The sequence below is a fragment of the Haliotis rubra genome, unplaced genomic scaffold, assembly GCF_003918875.1.
Source record: "Haliotis rubra isolate DU_JTF1 unplaced genomic scaffold, ASM391887v1 Scf730, whole genome shotgun sequence".
Taxonomy (NCBI): domain Eukaryota; kingdom Metazoa; phylum Mollusca; class Gastropoda; order Lepetellida; family Haliotidae; genus Haliotis; species Haliotis rubra.
Window position 1 is genome coordinate 254,013 of NW_025767447.1, and position 27,133 is coordinate 281,145.

General features: G+C 39.1%; 1 pseudogene; it reads left to right on the top strand.

The window, feature by feature from the left end:
* The first annotated feature begins 585 nt into the window (after positions 1–585).
* LOC124259642 overlaps positions 586–27,133 on the top strand; it is a 39,406-nt pseudogene continuing 12,858 nt past the window's right edge.

The window sequence follows — 27,133 nt, forward strand, 5'->3', positions numbered from 1 at the left end:
AATGTAACTGTGGTCTCTATGGCTTGGGGCGCACTCTATTATATGGTCTCTGGGCGCACCAACAAGGCATCTGATTAACGCCATCGTTGCACGAGAACGGTGAAAAGGGGCTTGTATGTTGCCTGAGGCGAAGTTCATTCTAAAGGTATTTTAGAATTGTTTTAAAGACAGAATTAGGACAGTAAGTAAGTAAAACCTTCACATATAAATACGACGGAATAGCGAGGAGCATCACCTCTCAGTATCACAATGATATCCACCCTCATCCCGATATCCACCACCACATATAACATTACATCACAAAACGTGTTATATCTGAACAAACAACATTAAGCCAGTAAGCTACAATAATAGCACAAATTTGGATACAATCTTGAAATGCATTAATTTCAATGTAATTCAGTTAAGAATAACATATTTGTGAGATATTTGGGAACGTGTGGATGTATTCATTACGCCATCTTACGTAAAATCATATTCCGTTTCAGATTCCACGAGTCCCGTTATTCCATTCATAGAGTAAAACTGGCGGCGAATGCAAATTGGCAGCCGGCTCAGAGAGAGTGGCAGAACCGGTTTTGCCTACCTGTGACTATGAATAGCAACAACAATAGTGATACATGCTGCACAACCAGGCTGAGAGGTTTTCGCGATTTTACCAGGGCGTGTGGATATAAGCAAGTGGGAACCGTGAGTACATGAACGTTTACCAGAATCTTAACCAATTTTATTTTTCAAAGAATGCTATATTGACTGTACGATTGTTTAAAATGTCCGTTATAATGTTAGATGTTAGGCCCAACGACATTGAATATGTACCGAAAGGTGTACAGTAATGATTGAATTGAAAACCAATATACTTTATTTCGAGTGTTCTGACAGTTCCAGAAATAAACAGAAATGAAATGGGCTTTCTTCAGGCATCATGTTTTAGCGTCCATCACATTTTATAAACAGTTTATGCGTAAGTGTTGAAGGTTGTTTCAAAATTGAAACATTCTTAAAATGTACATATATATAGCATCATAGAAACACAACTTATGAATATGATAGTTAGAAATATTTCCATCTTTCATAAGAGTTAGTGCCTAAATATTGGCCTAAATAATGTCTACAGTAATAGGCATTGTTACTGTACTACATTGTATTACATTGTCACTTGATTTTGTTGTGACTTATTTTTAGATGTGTCATTGATTCAGAATTTTAATATAATATGTCAATGCAGAAGTATCATGGTAAATTGAGATTAATAATATGATTAAATATGTTTTAGTGGTATATACAGACTTGAATATTATCTTCATGGTCCTGCAGTGTAATACTATGTATAAATACTAGCCTGATGGTTTAAATGTTTAAAATTGAATTTTTATTGTCAGTCTTATCCATGGTATTTTTTTTTAGAAATAAGAAATGTTAACGTTTCTGTGACAGTCATTTATTAATATCATACTGATAGTCATGTATTTGTATCACTACACAGGGTTTTACACTGACAAACAAAATTGGGGATCCATGGGATCCAAATTATCTATCTTAAAGGTCTATATATAGTCAGCCATACAGGCATAGAATCATGTATAGTAATGAAATGGAGTAGTGTACTATACAAGATATATTTTGATGACATCAGAGTCAGGAATCTGTCAATGATAATTTGGACAGGTGTCTTGGTTGATGGTTGAAAAGTCAGTCGCCCATAATTGCTCTTGATACATTGTAGGTGCAATGAATGTTATTGTGCATCCCAAGGGAAGCAGTAAATATTTTCCTGCAACCATTTACTACTATTGTGCTCACTGGACACATATTTGTGTGTTGTGCAAAGACCTGTGCCCCGTTTCACAAAGTTCTCATAGCGCTACGACTATCGTAAGTCAATGTTACACTATAAGAGGTAGGAATTCTACGAGGAAAGTTACGAGATCTTAGGCTTGCGAGAGCTTTGTGAAACGGGGCCCTGAATACAGAAGATATATTGATGTTGTAACATTGTTGATTTCAATATCAAGATGTACAATGATATGCCTATTATGTTGACATGGTTGGTAGCAATGTCAACCGTACAAAAAGAATGCTAGAGTCTAGGAAGGACTGGCATAACGAGACAACATAGAGCCATCATAATTAGTCAAATCTTAAGTACTGGTGAGACAAGGTTGAATAATTTTAATTCCATCAAGCCAACATGTGCCTTTCAGAACTCATTGGATGATAACTTGATCACATCTGAGGTAATAAGGTAGATGTGAGGTAATGAGGTTTGTGTTTTCACAATTGACAGCGAAACTTTAACTAACTCAAAGTTCTGAACTCACATTCCAGTTTGATACCGATCAGGTCCATTTCAATTTAGTACAACTGATTAGCATACCTGTTTTCATAGTGAATCTAAGTGATTATTGTCAGATTATAATCTAAAAATGAGTTTTGGACTTGTCTGTATTTGATTAGATATGATGATTAAACAGACTTGACATGACAAGGCTGTAGATGACAAAAGCAAGGTGTTAAAAATATCTTCATTGAAAAATAACAACAGCCCTTCATGTGCTTTATTGTAGAAAAACAAACATTTTTCTTATGAAGTGAGTGACAGATTTATCTTTAGTGTTGTATTGAACGGTATTCCGGTTATATCATAGCATGTCATGTGTTTGTGGGAAGAAAGCATGCAATTCTTAGATATTTGCCAATTTAATAATAATAATAATGAGAAGTCTTATAATGCGCTAATCTCCACGCAACAAAGCATGCTCACCGCACTAACACCCTTATTGTTACCCCGGATAACCCAAGCTGCCTGTTAGGCGCAACAAGGTTATAGTCACATGACTTTATCCAACCGGGTACCCATTTTCTGCTGGGTGAACAAAGGCAATTTTGAACAAACTCACTTGCCTAAGGTGAGACCGCATGTATCACAAGTGCTTTGTTGTGGGGGAGGACTGAAGTCCTAGAAACTCTCAGGAGTCAAGCTGTCAAACACGGTCACCCATCCAAGGACTGTCCGAGATTTGGTGAAATGCACATGCACAAGTATGGTGCCAATAAACCAGCAAACATACAATCAGGGGAAAATGTTTATCATAGCTTCCTAGTGTGCCTAAGGGTATTATGAGAAGATTCTTGTTAATGTAAATGTTAATACTTACTTCGAAAAAAGTTTTGAGCCATTTTATGTGACTCCATTATGCTCTAAAGTAGGAACAAATTTGAATTCAATATTATTACAAAATCGTTGATATTTCCTCATCTGTTCAAGAGATAAGATGCCATGAGAAAATGTCTAACATGGATTTTCTAGATAAATTGTTGTTTCTTATCTGATGAAAACAAAGAAAAATGATCATCTTGTTATTTACTCCCATGCCAGGGTCAAATATATTAAATACTCATTCGCACAATTTCTTTTTTTAATGGAAGCAGGATTAGCATGTTCAAATAGTTGTCACAATTAAGAACACATAAAATAATGGACTAAATTTTTGGGTTTACATATTGCAGTATATATATCTTTGTGTTATGGGCTTTCAGGTGCTTAAGATCATCCATTGTTGTCTCAATTATAACATGAACAATTGTAAAACACATCACTAACACAAGCCATCATCCAAGTATTTACAATGTCTGTGTAATGCTTCCTGCCTTGTTGTATAAACTGACATCTGAAAACATGATGTGTAAAAACCTTTGATCTGACACTATATTATGTTGTTGTAATATGTTTACTATTGATATAGTAATATTAGTATGTATGTTTCTTATTTCACTTTAGATTATTTGTGTATTTTTTTCATACCTTTTGTAGGAGAACACTAGTCCCATAGCTTGGTTCCCAGATGTGGAGTCACAACATGGGTGCTCAGAAACATATTTGCTGCCTATGGTTGGTAGCCATTGGTAAGTGTTTATGTATTAACCTCATTGCTATTAACATTGAAGATTCACTGAGTCCAAATGAGACCACTAAAGTTGGATTATGAGCAATAGTTTTTGTCATTTTGTCACTTTGTTTTGTTCTCTACTTATATACTGGGTTTGTTTGTTTTTTCATATACTGCGCAGAAAAAGGATCAGTCATATTGAAAAATATTCTTTGTAATATCATTTATATTTTTACACGTGGCTTCTTTGTACGCTGTAGTGAGTGTATGTCTAAAACTAAGCATTAGAATATTAGTTATGTACCACATAAATAAACTAAACACCTCACATTCAATAAGAGCATGAATTTCTTATTGGTAGTAATAAGTTATTACAGTGGCCAATAAACACACAAGGAATGTGATGAATATAGAATGTCATGAATATAGGATACAATGCATCTACTCATCAGAATGTCATGAATATAGGATACAATGCATCTACTCATCAGAATGTCATGAATATAGGATACAATGCATCTACTCATCAGAATGTCATGAATATAGGATACAATGCATCTACTCATCAGAATGTCATGAATATAGGATACAATGCATCTACTCATCAGAATGTCATGAATATAGGATACAATGCATCTACTCATCAGAATGTCATGAATATAGGATACAATGCATCTATTCATCAGAATGTCATGAATATAGGATACAATGCATCTACTCATCAGAATGTCATGAATATAGGATACAATGCATCTACTCATCAGAATGTCATGAATATAGGATACAATGCATCTATTCATCAGAATGTCATGAATATAGGATACAATGCATCTACTCATCAGAATGTCATGAATATAGGATACAATGCATCTACTCATCAGAAAGTCATGAATATAGGATAGTGGTTAGTTTCATGTACATTACTTTTCTTGCAGTGGTGGTCAACGCTCAGAGGGCTCCTTATTTCACACAAAATATGAATTTAGCTAAAATTGATGAAACAGTACCTGTTGGTAAGTGTTCAACTCATGCGTATGTTTTTCAAGCAATGTTTCATCGCTCCCACCATGCTTACAGGGATGTGTTAGTTTTAGCCAGTAGTTACCATTGACCCTGTTAAAGGTTATTTAAAAAAATGTGACTGTCTTTAACAGGTTTACGAAAACTATGTCTACCTAACTGCTGCAGGAGATAGCTTATTGAAATTGAGTATATTTGTGATTTTAAGCGAAAACACTGACAATATGTCATATGTGCACATTTGCCCCTTGAACATACATTGCATTACAGTTATGCAAACTAGGGCATGGCAGTAACTACAACTTTATAACCCTCATAATAAAAATGGAAAAACAGGTAAAGATCAAACACTACTTCAGTTAAGTTTATGTAAGCTGACCAATATACTAATCTACTTCAGGTTCGATTGTGTACACTCTGAAATGTGTGGATCCTGATGGTGGAAATGTCACTTATGCTATCGAGGCTGACATGTTCGAAGTGGATGAGGACACGGGAGAAGTAGTTCTCATTCTGCCACTGAATTATGAAAGTGAGGTATGTGTGAAGATGCTAGGGATTAAAGAAATGCATTATTTGTTTTCCAAGGGGTTGTTGGGCCCATTAAATTTTGTTTGGATAGTATTTGCATTGAGGTAACCCTAAACCTGTTACAGTCAAGTGACAAGGACCCAAACTTAATTAATTTTAGAACCATGAATATTTTCATCTTAACGTGGCAGGGTTTACAATAGGTTGTTTCCCTGCAGATATTATGATAGCATATTTCATCTCGAGTGTATATGATATTTTCACTTGTTAATGCTCATAATGTATGTTAATCCATGTCGAGTTCCCCTGATGTACCGGTTTCCACTGGGTGGTCACAACACCATTTGACTGACCTCCATAGATATATGGCCAATACACTCTTACATTTTTGTCACAAGATTGTAAATACATACTAATAAACAACATCCACTGCCCTGGGGATTGAGGTGCATCCAGTTTACATTACCAGTTATTTGCCACCAACATGAATTTTCACAGGTCTTTATAAACTGTTCTTCCATTTTAAAAGCCATTTTAATTTTGTGCACGAGTGTGTTTCTTTTTCAGCAAAGAGTTCTCAGAATCACTGTCTTTTGTATTGATGCGGAAGGCCTTATCGTAAGTGTTTCATTTTCAGTTATTAGAATCCTAATGAAATAGTAGACTATGGATATTTACTACTACCTTTGGTACAAAGGTCATTCTTTACATATACTGGGCTAGGATTTCGGTAGACTGAGAGATATTATTATTTTTTATAGGTTATTTGTTCATATATTCTCTATTTCTACTACATGCACAGAAAATAAATAATACATTTACTTGAAATGTGCAAGGCGTCCTAGGAGATGCTTTGAGGTTTTGATAATTTTGTTAAAGGTTTTGGAGTTTTTTTATTTCTACTTATGATATATGCTGCATGTCTGACATAACTTACGAGTCTGATGTTCTTCTGAGTAACTTGACTGAAAGTCATTAGCCCTCCATCATCAAACATCAGAAATACTGGTCCATCTCCCTATGATGACACACCAATGTATTCAAGAGGATGAAATAAAATTTAGTATGCATGTATTTAGTACACATGTATTTAGTTTTGATATCAGCAGACATGTTCCATTTTTTGTGACATAATAAATTGTTACTTGTGAACTTTGGCAACACTGGAAATCGAAACTCCTTAGATCAATTACTTTGACATTATAAATATGTAATGAAAAATGATATGTACATACTTCTAAGCATGTGTCAGTAAATATGCTCCTTTTTCAAGAAGCATTTTCTTAACGTTTTGTCCTTTATTTGACTTTTGCTCTCTAACCATGCCTATGAATTATCTCAAATGCATTTTTCTGTACAATAAACAACATTTCTTGAGAAACGTTGGACTTATAAAACTGTGGCTTCACTTGTTTCAAAGCAGGGGTGGAAATAATGTTAAAATAGCTAGTGTAAACTCCGGTACAGTGGCACATGTAAAATCACTTGCCCTGATAATATTTCCACTTATACCGGTCCATTTTGTTGTTGATTTTTTAGATAAGCAACATCATTAACATTAGAAAGTCAACTGGACACCAGTACAGCGTCATATACAAATTTGCTTGCCCGACAGATAAAAATACTGGACTTGGACATCGGACAATGGGTTATTTCTACCCCTGAGTTTGTTCCCACCAATGATAACACCTGATGTTTATATCTGTATATCTGTTTATATCTGAGTCCACACAAATGGTCAACATTTTTCAATATTTCATAATTTGACCTTGTAATAATTTGGCCCAGTAGACAGTTATGAAAATTGCCAGTCTGAAGGAGCTCATATTTGGCTTGTATGTTCTGATCATTGGATTCTGTTTTTTACTTAGCAGTTTTTATGCAAAAAAAAATATTTGAATGTCAATGCCGACAGCTTTCTATTTTCAGTGGCCAACTTTAATGAGTACATAAGCAGTGTATCTATATAATTCCAGACCAGAGCCCAGTCCACTGTCAACGTTGTCGATGCCAATGACAACCCGCCAATGTTTTTGGCTCAGACATACTCCATAACTATTCCTGAGGTAGGTATAAACTAAAACTGTTGCTGGGCTAGAAATACAGGTACAAGTAGCATAAATCTCTCTGAAAACTATCTGTCTATTGGTACAATATGTGGCAGCTAATTTTAGTTTCTTTGATGCTTCATCATGTTCATACTGACTTTGCTGTACCTATAATTACTTCCCTTTAGATCTTACCCTTACCCATTACAACTAAACTCCTTACTCATACCCTTATCTTTACCCTTCACTCAACCTTGCCCCACTTAGTGTACTTACCTTTGCCTTTACACTCCTGACTTTATCCTTAACTGTATCCTTACCCTTTATCTTTAGACTTTTCTTTAACCCTCTTTATTCCAATCATAAGTCCTTGCTATATTTTACCCTTAGCCTCGTTACCCTAACCCTCCTTACCCTTAATCTTACTTTTAATGGTTAACCTTACAATTATTAGACTTAGCTTCACATTAACCTCTTTTCGTACTCTTCCCCGTACTTTCCTTACTTTACCTTGAACCTAATTCTTTCCCTTCTTAACCTTTGTCTCGTTACCTATTTCCTTTAGTTTACTCCTTAGTTTGTTCACTCTTATCCTTATTCCATCCTTGTCATGGAAAAAGATTCTTCCTGGATAACTTTGGTTGCAAATTATTGGCACTTATAAACAGAAAGAAAATTTTAGTGTTCGTAGATAAAGGAAATACATGGTGTTTGTGTTCAGCTGAACTGTTAATGGAATAGTGGATCAGAATATGTAACACATTTTGATTTTCAATTCAAAGAAGTTAATATTCCAAGTGCCATGTTCGATCTTTTTATACTTTGATATGAGATTCAGTCATTGAAATGATAAAGGTATGTATTTGTGTTGTTTAATATTTTATTGTTTCTTTGCAGACATTACCAAGTGGATCTATCATTGAAAGTAACTTGACTGTTTTTGATGTTGACTTTACGAACAAACCAATTCAAGTGACCTGTAATGCTAGTGCAGTCTCTGGTGATAACACCTTGGTGAGTTACCAAGTTATCGCCTTACTTGCTGAAAAAATGTTTTTAACATATATATATGTACTACAATGTTATATCTTTAGAAACTAATTCAACAATCGAAAACCTTTAACTTCACAAAAATTGAGTCTATATACCAGAAATATGGAATGGCTTGTGTAGAAAGAATTTACATTTTTGTTACAGTATCAGGAAGCATGTAACACGTTCAGACTCGTCAGAAAAAGCTACAGCAACAGAGGCTGGGTAGGAGACCTTGTGCTAACATCTACTGTGGATTATGAGACTTTGCCTTCCTACCAACTGCCATTACAGACCTTTGTAAGTTTACTTACTTTTCAGATCATACTTAATGACATTATCCATTGTTATTTAGTTTGTTAGACTAGTTAAAATATTCAATTAATTATTTCATTGAACAGCTTGATGTTTGACTCACAGATCATGCCATATTTTACTGTCAGGGGAGAATGTATCCTGTATATTGTCTAGAGGGGTACTTATGAGGCTGTGATGCAATAGGGGTGCCATATATATCCTGATGATATGGATGTGATACGATTTGTATCCTGATGATATGGGTGCAATATATATCCTATTGATATGGGTGCGATATGATTTGTATCCTGATGATATGGGTGCAATACGATTTGGATCCTGATCATATGGGTGCAATACGATTTGTATCCTGATCATACGATTTGGATCCTGCATCATAATACGATTTGTATCCTGATCATATGGGTGTGATACGATTTGTATCCTGATCATATGGGTGCGATATGATTTGTATCCTGATCATATGGGTGCAATACGATTTGTATCCTGATCATATGGGTGCAATACGATTTGTATCCTGATCATATGGGTGCGATACGATTTGTATCCTGATCATATGGGTGCAATACGATTTGTATCCTGTTGATATGGGTGCGATATGATTTGTATCCTGATCATATGGGTGCGATACGATTTGTATCCTGATCATATGGGTGCGATATGATTTGTATCCTGATCATATGGGTGTGATACGATTTGCATCCTGATCATATAGGTGTGATACGATTTGTATCCTGATCATATCGGTTCATAAATTCATGTTCTCTCCCTTTTTGCAGAGGCATATAGCTGGAAAATTGCAGACTGCAGTGTTAAACAACAAACCAATTAAACAGATTTCTTTGGCCCTGACTTTAAAGGGCAAAATGACCACAGGATTCTTGCTGAGTGAGGCATTATACAACCAATCATTCTCAGTGACTCACTTGAAGCTACACGTGTTATTCACTGATACAACCTCTATGTTGTCAGGATGGTGTAAACCGCTTCCTCCAGAGTTTTGAGATAACGTTGCTCGACATCAATGACAGTCCTCCGGTATTTACCTACGTTTCCCCAGCCACTGTCAACGAGAGTTTGCCTATTGTAAGTCATCTTTCTACATACTGATTTGATGTGGAATGAAGAACAAACATTTTAGCAGTATGAGTAAGATACTGAAGTATCATTAGGATTATTAAGCAACAGAATATGTAGAATTTTCTGTCCTTATTACCATGGTTACAGAATTAATTAGTTATTCATTTTAATTTTGGTACATTAGGAATACTCTTTTCTCTTTGTGGTATTAACTGCAGAGTTATTTTACAGAACTCCAATATCACCTTCGTGTCAGCGGTGGATGGTGATAAGAACGACCGTCGTCCAATCAGATACGAGCTTGACTGCAGTAAGTTGAGCAGATTTACCACATGCAATGAAATGTAATGTAATTGGAACGTTTAGACACTACACTTTTGATTTGAGCACTACACAACGTGAGATAAGATGTTGATCAGGTCACTATTTGTTTTATGTATAAATCTGTGTTTTGACAATGTGACAATTATTTTGAGATCCTCGACTGTGTCATTTCGTATTGGCAGAAGAATGATTTATGATATGTTGTTACAATATGTAAATTACAAATACAACAGTGTGAATTGTGCAGTGAATATAAATATAAAATCAGCAGAAATCCTGAGAAAGTTCGGGGAGGATAGTAATTTGAATTGCCTTCCTTGCAGCAACTGGCATTGGGATCAGTCTTTTCGCCATTGACAATGAATCAGGCGTAGTCATCAACACTCGTCTTCTTGACCGAGAGAGCGTTGATCTCAGCCAAGGGTATATAGACTTGTGTGTTAAGGTGAGCGTAACATTTAGAAAAAAATCATACTTGCAATGAAAATCATTATTGTCATAATTGCAGGATCAAGTGGCAGGACTCACTGACTTGGTTGAAGCATGTCATTGTATCTCAGTTTCATAGATTGATGCTCATGATATCTATCACTGGATTGTCTGGTTCAGACATATAGCTGCAATATTACTGGAGTGCTGCATTAAAAAAACCACAAAGCCATTATACCCATGCAACTCATGTGAGCCTATGAAATGGATTTTGCACATCTGTCTAGGACTGTTGATAAGTGGTAAATCTCTTATTGATTCTTAATGCAAGAGCTTTGTGGGGAATACATGAGGTAGGCTTGTGGCTACAGCATTCACTTGTCACACAAAAGGCCTCAATTGGATTCCCCACTTGTGATAGCCTGTGAGTATTACTGGAATATTGATTAAAGTGACTTTAAACCAAAGTCACTCACTTACCAAACAAGTCCACACCTCACTTACACTTTTTATTTCTGTTGTCAGGCACGGGAAGTCATCAGCGTTACACCAGAGGTTCTTGGGAATGACACAGCAACAACAGCAACAGCAACTATTCGAATCAATGTGCGAGATCAAAATGATAATGCACCCACATTCCATCAAACAGACTTCACTGTCAGCATCTTTGAGGACATTCCGAATGAGTCAGCACTGCCAGGTCTCATTATGACTGTTACTGACTTGGACAGTGTGAGTACATCATGCTTGTAGTAGCAACAATAACTGGGAATTCTGGGACCATATCTTACACATGTACCAGGGCAGTGGGGTAGCCTAGTGGTTAAAGCATTTGCTCGTCGTGCGGAAGGCCTGGGTTTGATTCCCCACATGTGTACAAATTATGAAGTCCATCTCTGGTGTCCCCCGCCGTAATATTGCTGGAATAATGCTAAAAGTGGTGTAAAACTAAACTACTCACTCACTCACTCACTCACTACACATGTTCCAACAGACATTTATCATGATAAGGAATGGGTATTCCTAGTCATCTGATGGGATTTAGGGGATTAAAAGGTCCCAGATTACCTGGGGTAGTCATGAGATGTAAGTAGAATGAGTATTGAGCAGTTCCAATGTTGACTTGGCTCCATCATGTGTCGTCTCAACTTTGTGGCATAAATCATGGTTTGTATAATGAATGTTCAGACAGTAGTCTGAATATGATTGCAAGTTTTGATGGTGAATGAAACCCTTTCTGTAAACCTATCCTGCAGATATGTTTGTTTAGAATCTATCCCTAACGCTTGATGTTTATGTCATATGAGCTGATCTGAATGGGGATCATGTCTTGAGTGAAGACCTGTAACTTGTCAGGTTGTATGTCATTGTAACTCATGGCATGGTTCATTTCCAATACCAGTTGTCCATTTTTATACTTGAATATTACTGACTTCCACCTCAAACAACACTCAGTTTAACTTCTTGTCTTGTTAATAGGCAGACAGCGAACTCCTATGATTTTGTCTTGCTGGACAACACCGACGTTTTTGCTGTGTTTCCTGATAGTGGACAAGGACAGACTACTGGCAGTATTAAAGTCATCGACACATCAAAGATCGACTATGAGAATGGACCTAGATCCTATATCCTGAGGGTAAGATTAAAACCATAATGAATGAACTAAATCCTATACAGGATGTGAAATGATTACTATTATGAACTTTGAAATCCATCTGGGATTTAAGTTGTGATGGTCTCAACACACACTACCTTTTCATTTGTCAACTAATGGAAGGGCCTAGTCCACTGATGTGTCATTAGTTACTCTTGTTTTGATAAGCATATTTGTGAAAAAGTCTTTTACATTGCTCTTTTTCTCACTATGTCAAATAATGCATGGTTGTGTCAACAATTAGGTTCTGATTTATTGATAATTCACTCAGCTAAGTGTTGTTGTTTAGCCAAGATAAACACAATAAATTCATTCCGACTGTGATGATGTGCCAGTACCACACATTAGTTTCATCACATTTGTAATCATGTGACTTGCATTCCTTTCAACTTTCTCTGGATGAAGTTGCCATGGTTTCATATTCTGTTAATGGAGGCATCACAGATGCAAAGGCACAGTCAGTTTGGGAGTCCTTGCAAGGTGGTTATAGGAGTCCAAGTACCAGTATCAGTTTATCTTCTTAATCATAATGAAAGACAGAAATAACATCTTCATAAGAGAACTCTCCCACCTATACATCCCGCAAAGCACCTGCCATGGAGCAAGCTGCCACAATGTTACACCTGTCCCTAATTCTTGCACTGTTTACCAGGTTGAAGCTCGAGAAGTGCTGCGGAACCAGCCGAGTCGACTGACAGGCACGGCAACAGTCACAGTCAATGTTCTGGATGTTAATGACAATATCCCACTATTTACCCAAGCAGAATATTATCAACGAATTCCAGAAACAGCAAATATTGGTTCCAGTGTTGTGGATATATCGGTAAGCAGTCACTTTTCACATGTGCTTACGATTTGTTCACAGTTATCTAAAAAGAGACTGAATATTAACAAAATACAGTGAAACCTGTCTAAACCGGCACCCCAAGGGACCAAAATAAAATGGCAGTTTAGACAGGGTGCCGGATTAGACAGTGACGATCATTTTCCAACATGGTTGCCATTTACACTCGTCAATCTCTCAATCTAGCGTGCCGAGAGGAGTGTTTTGGATAAGGGATCCTGATTGGACTGCTAATACACATGACGGCTTCCTGATTATCTAGTGTGCCAAGAGGATTAATTAGTGTATTGGATTATGGGTCCTTGATTGGACTGCTCATACCCATGCCGGTTTAGACAGTGTTAATTACAGTTAAAATTGCTTGTTGGGACCGGAAGTCGTGCCGGAGTATGGAATAGACAGGTGCCGACTTAGACAATGTCTTAATGATCATAAAATCTTTGTAAAATGGCGGGACCAATATTTTTTGCCGGTTTTGACAGTGTGCCGGATTAGACAGGTGCCGGTGTTGGCAGTTTCACTGTAATTGAGCATGCACCCTGAGCTCCATCTGATCTGGTTAAATAATCTATTACAGGTTTCGGACCCTGATTCCAATGACTTTGGTGTTGCTGGTGTCATTTATAATCTGGTCGGGAATGGAGCAGAGAAGTAAGTCTTCCCTTGATGCCACCATATCGGTCACTGATTTTATTAATTCTGTGTGTTTCAGTGTGTAGAAATTCAGGGCAGTGGTTTAAGATTAGTCCCAAATACTTATGGAAACTTTGACCCTTTCCTGAGTATTGTAGCTGGTCCTGAGTTTGTAGTCTTGAAAGAGACACAAGTGTTACTATGTTTTCATTGGAAAGTTGTTTCACTAGTCCCCACAGATTGTAGCTGGTCCTAATATTGAACCAGACAAAATGTTTACAAATTCATTCTGTAAACTGAAAGCAAGAAAGTTGAAGCCAAATTGTTAACACATCATCATGGTTGTGGTTTTACCAATTCTTGCAAATACTCCAGTTTTCACAATAATGCCTTAATTACCATTTTTCTGCTTTGTGGCCCAGATATATCTAAATGACTTGCTGGCAACATGCTGGCTTTGTTCCCAATATGCCTCTGTTCATTCATCAGTCAATAGGTACTCGTTATGATGAGATGGCAGTGTGACTGTTAACCTTCTTGTGACACACAGATGACTTGGTTTTATATGTGATAGAAAAATCAAGTACACACTGATCGAAAGGCGAAGGTAGTAATAATGCAAAGCTTCTAGCATAAATAGTGCATGGGCTATTATTGCCAACTGGTAATGTTAACCTGGCAAACAAAATCCAGACTCAGGCATGAGAATAACAAATTATGAATTATTCCAAGAATTATTCAAATGCAAGTTCCTGGTTATTCCCCAAAATTATCTTAGTCCAAATTTCTTTATTATATTCCAACAAATGATTGTTAGTTTTAGATTGAACACTTTCTTGAAACATTTTTCAGATTCCAGATCAACGACCGCACAGGAAGTGTTACTATAGCATCATGTTCCCCCAGGCCGGGGGTGGATACATGTATTGACTATGAAACAACTCCGGCATATGAGCTTACAGTCACTGCCACTGATGAATTAGGTAGAGGCTTATCCAGAACAGCAAGGCTGAGGATTGATATCCAGGACATTAATGACAATCCCCCTGCCTTCGTGGAGTCAGAGTATGTCAGGAGCATATTTGAAGGGCAAACAATTACCAACGATCCTCTCCTTGCCAGGGTATGTTATGTGGAAATGGAAAATATATATGACATTCTTTCACACTTTAGACATTTCTTCCCATGAATCAAAATATATTCTATAGTAGTACCTTATTCTGTTCATAGAACAAATATGCAACTATTGTGTATGTGGCTAAGTATACCACAATAAACAGCTATGAAAATATAATTTAGTGACATAGTCATTATAGTTTTGAGACAGTTATATTTCAATTTCCATTTTCTGGAAGAGCTGTGTATGTTAAAGGCATGTATTGTTTCCAGGCTACAGATCGGGATACTGTAGGAGGTCCTATTCGATACAGCCTATCACAGGGCAGTCCAGGAGCCAACCTGTGGCAGATTGACCCAGTCACAGCAAATATCACAGCTAGAAGGCCTATCAAATACGAAGACACGCTGAATGACCGGGGATTGTAAGTTTTACTTGTTTAGTATTGAGAGGATGGATGTGTGGGGACAAAGTGACAGATGTAATGCAGCTATGGGAATAATAATGGCTATTTGTTATGCGCTATAATCCACACACTAGTGCATGCTAAAAGCGCAGGGGAAAGAGGGAGAGAGTCAGTTATATACAGATGAGAAATGATAAGTCTTCAGTTTTGATTTGAAAGCTGTCAGAATCAGAGTGTTTATGTGGAATGGCAGTGAATTCTATAGTCTTGGGCTGCATGAAAGAACAATCATTTACCAAATGAGGAAAATCGTTGGTACAGTAAGTTGGAGCTGGTTCTGAGATCGAAGAGTTCTGACTGGTGTGTATACAGTGATCAAGTCAGTGAGGTAGGGTGGGGCTTGGTTGTGGAGACATTTGTAGAGGGTGAGGAGAACTTTAAAGTTGATATGTGAGTCAGTGGAAAACCAATGAAGTGATTTGAGGACTGGAGTAATGTGACAAGATTTTGACTAACAAAATGATGCGGGCAGCTGTATTCTGTATTTTCTGCAGTCTTTTAAGCTGAACCCTGTTATCTATTGTGCATGAAACCTCTATATTTTCCTCTAATACAAATGAGTGTGTGAGAGGTTATTTGCTGTTGTCAGCAATTTTCTGGATATATCACATAAGTCCGTAAACACACAAGTCAGAAAGAGGCAAACGAGTGGTTGAAAGCATGACCATTTATCCACCTGTCTGTGTACAAAGACATGAGATCTGTATGGTCACACAATATAACCTCCTGAAGCTAACTTGAGTCAACTCGAAGACATGAAGCATGAAGTATCTGATGGCTTAATCTCTCAGAAAACCCACACAGACTATAATAGAAATATGTAGATAATCTCTTGTGTCCAGAGATGTTTTGTTGTGTCAGCATATTTCTGGTAAGATATTTTAAAATGTTATGTTATAGTATTTGAAATTATTTTGATGGTATATATGTATATGAATCCTGTTAAAATGTGACATAAAGAAGTTGTCTAGGTTACTGTATTTGTTGAACCCATGATGTAAATATGGCTCTTTTTTTCTAGCTTCGACCTGACTGTTATAGCATCTGACCAACTCTACAATGTCACGGTGGATGTGAAGATATCTGTCATTGTGAGGACATATCGCCTGTTCAGTTCAATAATTTAATGATCCATGTAATATGAGAAACAGTATCATGGCACTTTTGGATATTTATATAGCACCACATGAAAGACTGAATATGAAATATAGTTCTGAAACTTCATGTAAACCTGAAACTGCTGTGAAAATGTATTTCTGTTTGAAGTTTATAACAATGGTAATGCACATGCCAACTTGGACAATACAGGCACGTCTCCTGAAGAATACATGGTCATATTCCTTTGGGCAAGTGTGTGATGTTCTATGTAGTGATGAGTTGACAACTGATGATGGGTGTTGTTCATGTTGCAGGACACTAATGACAACTCTCCAGTTTTCATCCCAGACAGATATTCGGAAACCATCATTGAATCAACAAAAGGAAGTAGGTTGTCATTACATTCGTGTACAAATGTTCCTTGCCCACTACCAAACTTGACACAAGGGAGTATCACATGACTACAAACAAATAAATCCAAAGCCAGTATGACAGGAACTAAGTTTGCTTCACAAATATAATGCCTTCCCTTCCATATCTACAATCTGGCTAATGTGCAGATAGCTATGTTGTTTGCTCTGCATATGATATGAACAATGAAACAACAAACCCTAATTATGTGATCATCTGTGAACCTGTAACCTGACACCCATGTGCATGTAAGTAATATTACACAAGATTGCATATGTAAATATTGTGTGTTCCCAGTGAGAACCAGCAAAGGAGATATTTATCTGTTTGTTTCAGACTTTCCAGTGCTAACTGTAACGCGACAGACCAGGACTCCGCCACCACTAATAACGGCAAGATCGAATACGGCATTGAGACTGGAGCTCAGGGCAAGTTTGTCATTAATGGATTGAGTGGTGCTATCTCTACAGCCAGTGATGCAAGCTTCGACTATGATACACAGCGGCAGTACATTTTGCTGGTAAGCTACTAAATCAGTAGGGTTTTGTAAAAGTGGTTAATTTCAATCTCCTCACATTGGACAATCTGCCCATGGAGGCTGACATGAGAAGTATTGTTGAACACATCATTCTGTATCATCCCAAACTAGGCTATACAGGAGAGATCACATGGATGATGTAAGATATCAACATATTTTTCCTTATCCTGACTTATGTTAAATGCTTGTCTCCTTCTTCTTGGGAATGATAGTGGAACACTTGAAATCCCTTGAAGTTCCCTTCTAAAAAGTGGACGTAAAATCATCACTCACCCACGAGTAGTCTCCCTTGCCTCCTTTGGTGCCCTTTTGTGTCACATGACCATGTTTGTCACTCTCTCCTTTGCCCTTGAGGACGGTTGTGAGAGCACCTGGGTCCCTATACGGCACATATCCTTTTCTAGTTTGGACCTTTACATAAAAATTATTGCTGTTTACGGCTTTTAGGATTGTATTCTACTATATGGTTTGAAATTTGATCTAAATTATACGTTGTTTGACATGTTTTTTCATCGTGTTTACATTTGATGAAAACTTGTATTCGTTGTAGGTACCGGCTGTCTGCGGCTGACCCACATTTATTATGTCCTGATTGCACTACTTCATGTTCTTCCAGCTCTCGCTGTAAACATTGTCTGAATTTAACCACTTTTGAATTTAATAACTACCTTTTTCCATTCATAGACGTGCAAAGGACTGGGTAAGAAGGTATTCACAAGTCATGTCTAAATCGAGTGATTGCGCTGATAACCGTGTGTTAACTACTGCTGCCGATGTTCATAATTCCAGTGAATTGCTGAGCGTTTTACGGGGGCAGGTCGCTGTTCCAGTGATGAACTCTGGAGCCAATAAGAGATCGTCGTCAACGGAGCTGACCTCTTCGCAGACAAAGAAGACTAGATCGTCTTCAACGCAGAAGAAGAAGGCTACAACCCCTAAGACTTGGTCGAAGTCTCTACACAGCTCTACGCAGAAGACGAGATCCTTCTCTGCCGAGATTGTACCTCCGGAAGAAGCAGACGTGTATGATGATCCCCCCATCCTCATACCTGAAGTCACAGTCGTCAGCAAGAAGATGAAGCCAGCTTCTACAGCTACATCGGCAACTTTATCAGCGCAGACATTGACAGAAGACCTTCTATCAACGCAGACATCGGGTACCAGAGATAGCAGCAGTGTCAACTCTTCACAAGTGCAGCGTGCCTTAGAACACACCTCATCGTTGTCAGAAGCATCATCAACCCTGCAGCAGTCTCATCAGACATCGCAGAACTTCAACCCGGGGCTGTTTATGCAACAGTTTACAGACCAGATGATGTCGATGATGGAACGTCGTCACCTTCGCGCAGGAGAAAGCTGCTACGAAGACCACTACGATGACTACTAGCCTGCGTGAAGATTCAGCAGTCTCTCCAACGAACTTGGAAGAAGAGGGAAGCCTGCGTGAAGGCTCACGCACCAACGATCTTCCCCATCTGAAGTTAGGAGCCTGGACAACGCTACCAACGTCAGCTCAGCCTTAGACGTCCCTGAAGGAGCCGCTAAGAATTCTCCACGCAGAAGCAGATCGAAGCTTTCTCTCGAACCCTACAGACGTCATAGATACGGATCGTCATCACCATCGGACTCAGATGCACATCGGGAACCTGAGCGCAGGCACTCCACATCTCATAGAGGGGGAACTTCACCTAAGAATCAACCTTCACGAAGGCCTAGAGAGAGATCTCAAGACTCCAGGAAGGATACACGATCACATCGGGATCGTTCACCTGCGTGCAGTTCATCATACAGATCTTCATACAGAGACTCACATCGTCGTGGATCTTCAGATCAGGAGATGTCTAAATCAGAGGAAGAAGGTGAAGTCATATTCTCCGATACAGAAGTAACCTCATGGATTGCTAATGGCCTGGACCTAGCATCACCTTCCAAGGACACAGACGAAGCGTTTACATACAAGATGTCCAACGATGATTTCGACACACTCACCTTTCCGCCTATCGACCCGATCTCCCAAGTACCGGACAGTCTCAGCTCAGCCTTTGATAAGGCTACCAAGTTCCAGAATCAGCATATCCCAACGTTCAACGCCAGGAGATTCCCCTTACATCACATGGAACCCTTCCTGAAGGCACCAGAGATTGATGAGGACTATAAGATCATCAACGACTCCCGCTATAGAACTTACAAGATAGAGGACAAGAAGCTAGCGCAACTGGATACGACTACTAGACGTACCTTCTTCGGACTAGCCAGGTCTAGGGCTATCAACGAAGCACTCATCTCGAAGTTCAAGAACTCCACCACCGAAGACGACCGGATGATATATTCTGCTCTACTGACTCAGAAAAAGGACCACCAGTTTATGTCGGAGCATCTAGCATCCACATCAGCGGGCCTGACTCTCCTGAGGAGGCAAGGACTATTGTCATCGTGCACCTGGAGTGAGCGGTTCACCAAGTCCTTATACAGAGCCCCATGGTCAGCATCATCCATCTTCGGAGGAGGAATTGAAGAAGTCGCCAAAGAGGTTACACACGAATCAAGGGAGGTCATGATGATAAAGTCCATAGATACCTTGGCAAATGTGATTTGCCAGACGTCCCAGCGCTACTCCAACAAATCCAAGTTTGCAGGACTCCAGAGAGCCAGAGAAAAGAAGTATTCCATCTCAAGAGGAGGAAGAGGTTCTTTTCGTCGCCCAACCGGAGCCCCAACAAGTAACCCCGGAAGAGGCCAAGCACCTAGGGGTGCCAGGGGAACCAAGCGCTGAAGGACAGGTTTGGAACGACTGGAGTCTTCCACCCCAAGCCGATCCTGTACAACCTTCGACAGTGGGTGGACATCTTCAACGGTACAGGGAAAATTGGGGAATACTACAGGACGACTACGTATCCCAGACACTACGCAGAGGGTACAAGATACAGTTGGAAGCCACTCCGCCGCTAACAAGCAACCCGCTGGCCTTCAACTACGCAGCCGACCAGACAGAGAAACTGGACAATGCAATCAAGACTCTACTTGACAAAGATGCAGCAGAAGAGATAAATCAGGATCTCATCACGCCCGGTTATTACTCCCCAATTTTCCTGGTTCCGAAGAAGAATTCCAAGGAAAAGTTTCGGCTCATCTACAACATGAGGAAGTTCAACCAGGAGTATCTCCGCAGACCAGCAAAATTCAAGATGATACATCTTCCTCAGCTCCGACATCTCTGAGATGGGACTTTATTGCGAGAACCAATCCATCAGACTACCTCGCCAGCATAGATCTACAAGATGTGTATCTACACATCCCGATACATCCAGACTCAAGGAAATACCTAAGATTCCTTTTCAATGGACATCACTTCCAGTGGAAGGTTCTACCGTTTGGAATATCTTTCGATAACAACAATAATTGAGGGCTGCTTTTGGAAATAGGACACGGTGTTTGCCAACCACTACCTCAGAGACACTGCCACCGAAGACATCTCAGACATTTACCAGTTTGGGACACTTGTTGTAGCACAACAACTAACGGTTCCACAAAGGCGCTGAGAAAAATATCACCCTTTTATCGCGTGACTTGTCAAAACCAACGCTCTGGAGAGCAAATGGTTAAAGTCCATGCAAATGTCTAGGACAGGCTAGCATGAGTGATAGACCCTGCACTAATATAGGACATACTCGTACATGAAGAAGGGTCGCATCTCCACTTGATGCGCGCATCAAGAGATGGAGTTGCAATAGATACCTAATGGAACATTAGTATATCTAAAATCCATACGAAAATGTCAGAAGTTTCGGAAGAAATCTTACAAGTTGTGGTTCCCCCCAGACTCATCAGAGGGAAGTTGGAAGAACAGAATCATCAGCAGTGCCGTCATAAGTTCCCATGGGGGGTAATACAGGACGTAAATCAACAGCCAGTGAATCCAGGAAGTGGCCTGACCCACCACCAATTCCGATGGATTCTGCAAGCATTTGGCATGAGTCAGGATAAGAAAAAATATGCAATTTTCTGACTAAAATTGATAATTTTTGCTTTTCCTGACTCATGCTTATTGCTTGCTTGTCTCCCTTTCCTTCCGAATGCTAGTGGAACACTTGAATCCCCTTTTGAAGCAATAAGCATGAGTCAGGATAAGTATAAAATATCAATTTTAGTCAGAAAATTACATTTTTATACTTATCCTGACTCATGAGGTCCGCCCTCCCAACCTCACCTCTCAGGGGACTCTGGATTTCCCTGTAAATCCGGGTGTCGGGCATACATACGGAGAGAGTGACAAACATGGCTGGTCATGTGACACAAAAGGGCGCCAAAGGATGCAAGGGAGACTACTCGTGGGTGAGTGATGATTTTATGTCTTCAAGGGATTTTTAGTGTTCCACTATCATATGCAAGAAGAAGGAGACAAGCATTTAGCATGAGTCAGGATAAGTATAAAATATCAATTTTAGTCGAAAATTACATTTTCAATAATAATGTTTATATGATCTTGTTACTGGATGAATGTCTGTACCAGGTCCTGGCTCGAGATAAAGGCAACCCCCAGGCGACAGGAACAGCCACCGTCACTGTCAACATCCGTGACGCTAATAACAAGGACCCCTACTTCCTCCCAACCACTCGCAGGGCCGACATTTACGAGAGTAAGAGATACTTTCCTGTTGACTGCTTCTCAAACCAGTAAAATAAACTGTTCTTTACATTACCTTAAATTATCTAAAATCGTTGTAGGAAAGGTATTAGAATCAAATTGCACTCCACATGTGATGGTCTTTCTTTAAAACCTCATAGGAACTGTATGATTGAGGGATTCGCAATGTTGTTAGTATAATCCTTGTTAGCAGTATCGTAATTGTTGACAATACATGGATATTGTCCGCGGATTTATCTGATACAAACTGAACTATGTACAGGTTGCTCTCATATAGCTTTGCAATATTATTTACGGTATTTTTTAATGTCTGTACATGTCTACTATTTATTTGTTATTATTCTTTTGGTATTATTATGTTGAAGAAAGTTAAGTGAGTTAAAATGTTATAGTCACATCGGCAATATTTCAGCCATATTATGATGTTGAAGAAAGGAAACATTGTGATGATTATTAAAATGCCAGAAGATTCATGTGTGTGTGACTGTTCCAGATGCTGCCATTGGTTCATCAGTGATTAATCTACGAGCCATCGATCCCGACGCTAATGCAGCTCTCAATTATTACTTCGTGGAACCAATCAGTGCAATAACTCCAGATGGCATTGAAGTCAACAGCGCCATCTACAATTTCAGGGTAAGATAACTCTTTGCTGGTGTCAGTGCTGTGTTAGTGTACTGGCAGTTCTCTTTAATAGTTTGGGTATTGCAAACTATCATATTCTGGCATCTCAAAGAGCCAGTGTCTGTTAATCCTGATTCCCAAACCATCTCTTTATCCTGAATCCCACAGTTTTCGTTTATCCAGTATTTAAACCATTCTGTTTATTCTATCTAGGAACTATTTGAAGTAGTAGAAGGAACTGGCAGAGTCCAAACAAGAAGCAGCTTGGACCGAGACCGAACGTCAGTGATAACCTACACGGTCAATGTAGTTGATACCTCAGCTAGCCCCAGACAGACAGGCACAGGTATGAACAGGGCATTATGGACTCATTATGGAACAAATGCCCTATTTTTTGTATTTTCAAGTTATGTAAATAATCCAGTAAAGCAGGTTGAAGAGATGAATATTAGTTTCATTGGTAAATTATATAAAGATGTATATATATATTTAGATGCGAGTTTGTGGATCATGCACAGCTCACAGGTCACAATGCAAGTAAAGTTGAGCAACACTGGCACCAGAAAGTGGGTGATCAAGAGTGTTGTGGGTTTCACTTTGCTACAAAACTTTCACAGTGGCATACTCCCCAAGGAAGTTGAGAATTTGTTAGTACACATTGATCCTTGACAGGGATAACTGTGTCATGAGCATACTTCTGGGCATGGCTATGGAACAGTCTAATTAAGAATATATTAGTGGTATTTCTTGTATAAGTATTTATTGTTATCGTCATGATATGCAGGAACCCTGATCATCAACATACTGGAGTACAACGACCAGAGTCCGTACTTCCAGCTGCCCTTCTACAACATCACTATTGATGAGGAGCAGCCAATCGGTGCCTTTATCATGACACTCATTGCCCAAGATGCTGATGATGAGATTGAAAAGTACGAGATATTTGATGACAGAGGGAACTACTTCTCTATAGCAGCTACCACTGGTAAGGCTGATGGGTTGTCATGGACGCAAGAACTTCAGTACTTTAAAATGAAAACCACATCATTACATGTTCCTTGTGTTTGATACGTTGCCCAGTTTCAGTTATCGTACATGTGCCCAGTCCTACTTCTTTCTCTATCTGATCATCTGTGTGATTACTGTGTCAACAACCTGTGTCAACTTAGGCCTTATTAGTTACAACACTGAAGATGCCTTCACTTGTCAATGCAGGATTAATCTCTGACGTTATGTGAAATGGGAACAAGAGCAGCATGCAGTTGACACATTGTTTTGGGGTGTTTTTTGTTGTTTTTGTATTAGTAGCTGAAACAGTATATGTATATCTGCTCAGAATTGCGAGATAGATTACCACTGCAAACAAGACTTCGTGTCAGACATTGAAAACATTCATCAAAACACCCAAAACTGATAGGTTTAAGTTACACCCCCAAGCGATTACAGAGTGGGTAGTTTCGGCACTTTCACTAGGACATTCATATACCATTCATTTTATATGTTTCCTTGCCCTTTAACACCCCCTCTATTGTCACTGGATTTGGGACATGGATGTGAATACATTGATGTATGCTTTTTGTTTTGTGTTCAGGTGTCCTGACTGTGAAGAACAACATTGATTATGAGAAAGTCCAGCAGACTGAATTCAGGGCCACTGCTACAGACAATGGGGTACCTCGCCGCTCCAACACGACGAGGGTCCAGGTCAACATCAGAAACATTAATGACAACAGCCCCATATTCACAGAGGTCTGTATGTCAGATGTCTTCATGTTTCAAATAGGTAGTCATCTTCAGAAGAACATTAATGGCCATAGAAACAAATATAACTAAACACTGTTAGGCTTGTTAACACAGTCATTTATCCTCAGGCATCAGTCTTTTGGTAAAACTAACATATGTGAAATTCTGCTTTTAGACAATTTCTAATTTCTGGTTAAAATAAATGTTCACATTATCCTGCATTGCATATTGAATTCCCTTCAATTTCCTCCAAAATCACGACTGGAAACATTTTACTTTGAAGAACAGCTCATACAAGCACAGCCTGCCCTCACTAACTGGACTATACATCATTTTATGCATTCTGTCGAGCCATCCCTGATGAGTTGGTGCTACACGAGGATGCTTTACATGTCTTCTGCAATAGGCTCTGCCAGATATAACCACCAATATCCTGTTTGAGCCAATGATGTGGGCAGTCTTAGCAGTCTCCATCTCATACGAGCGTTTATGTGTATCTTTCCACCTCCTTGTGCTATTACTGACAGTAATTAAGAATATCAAGATGACACTCATCAGATTTGATTCCTTACTAGCCATACAGTAGCTGATACCCTGGCCTAGTGTGGTTAACCAAGATCTGGTTTAGAATTGGTCTTCAGCAACCCATACTTGTCATAAGAGGCGATTAACGGGATCGGGTAGTCAGGCTCGCTGACTTTGCTGACACATGTCATATCCCAATTGGGTAGATCCATGTTCATGCCATTGATCACTGGATTGATATTCTGTGGAGGCTGCTAAGCAAAGACAGGCTGCGTTCGGGCGAGTTGTTTCAACTTTGCTCAGATACAAGTCTCTTCACAATGTTTTATAGGAAACAGAAGGAAAACAATATGGAATGAAGGATAAATCTTAGATATCATATATGTTTGATATTAATCATTTTGTATATTTTAAAAGTTTCAGGCTCAGTTGCTTAGTCGTTTTTCTTTCTTTTCTTCATTTTGATGTCTTTGTAATGATTGATCAGACTGTTCCTCACATGGGCAGTGTGTCCTCGTCCTCATTCTCAGCTGTTTGTTCCAGAGGGACTACACCAGACGCATTGCGGAACACTCACCCGCTGGCACCTCTGTCCTCACAGTCACAGCAGTAGATCGGGACCTCGGGGACTATGGCCAGGTCCGATACAGGATAGACTCCAATGAGACTCGCTTGATCATCAATCAAGAATCGGGTAAGTTTGCTGTTGCTCAAAGGCAAAAACATTGAATATTGTGCTGTTAGTGTCAATAGTTTCTCCACATGGATATAGTTGGTAATGTCATATTGTGGGGTAGTACATGGGGTTGTATCATGTTGTGATATTGCAAGGGGATATGCTCTGTAATGATGTTAGATTAACATGTTGTGATACTCGACTGTTCTTGCCTTAAAGTCAGTATTATGATCGAGGTATTAACAAAAGTTTCTTGTAATGATGCAGGGAGAGATCCAGTTAGCAGCAGATCTAGACCGCGAGAAGCAGTCAACTATTGCCATCCAAGTGACAGCTTACGACAGTCCCATGGATGCATCAGTTCGTCGATACTACACTGTCCCAGTACGTATTAACTTCAGGGATTAGAAAGAATGCTTACTGTGGAGAGTATTTTTTTATAAAATTGTTGAAGTGGCTCACCTAACCCCAGTTTGATTGAGATAGTCGCTGTCTACTCCAAGGAGCTTTCAAGATGAGTTATGTTGTATCCCAAACTCCTTATTGAAGTTCATTCTACTATGTAGCTTCTACAACCCAGCTACTGACACATATTCCTATGTCAACACCACATCCATCATGACCCAGCTACAAACACATATTCCCATGTCGACACCTTCATGGATCATGACCCAGCTACTGACACATATTCCTATGTCGACACCTTCATGGATCATGACCCAGCTACAGACACATATTCCCATGTCAACACCACATCCATCATGACCCAGCTACAAACACATATTCCCATGTCGACACCTAGTGGATCATGACAATGCTACAGACATATATTCCCATGTCAACACCTCATCAATCATGACCCAGTCAACTATTGCCATCCAAGTGACAGCTTACGACAGTCCCATGGATGCATCAGTTCGTCGATACTACACTGTCCCAGTACGTATTAACTTCAGGGATTAGAAGGAATGCTTACTGTGGAGAGTATTTTTTTATAAAATTGTTGAAGTGGCTCACCTAACCCCCAGTTTGATTGAGATAGTCGCTGTCTACTCCAAGGAGCTTTCAAGATGAGTTATGTTGTATCCCAAACTCCTTATTGAAGTTCATGCTACTATGTAGCTTCTACAACCCAGCTACTGACACATATTCCTATGTCGACACCTAATGGATCATGACCCAGCTACAGACACATATTCCCATATCGACACCTTCATGGATCATGACCCAGCTACAAACACATATTCCCATGTCGACACCTAATGGATCATGACCCTGCTACTGACACATGTTCCCATGTCGACACCTAATGGATCATGACCCAGCTACAGACACATATTCCCATATCGACACCTTCATGGATCATGACCCTGCTACTGACACATATTCCTATGTCAACACCTCATCGATCATGACCCAGCTACAGACACATATTCCCATATTGACACCTTCATGGATCATGACCCTGCTACTTACACATATTCCTA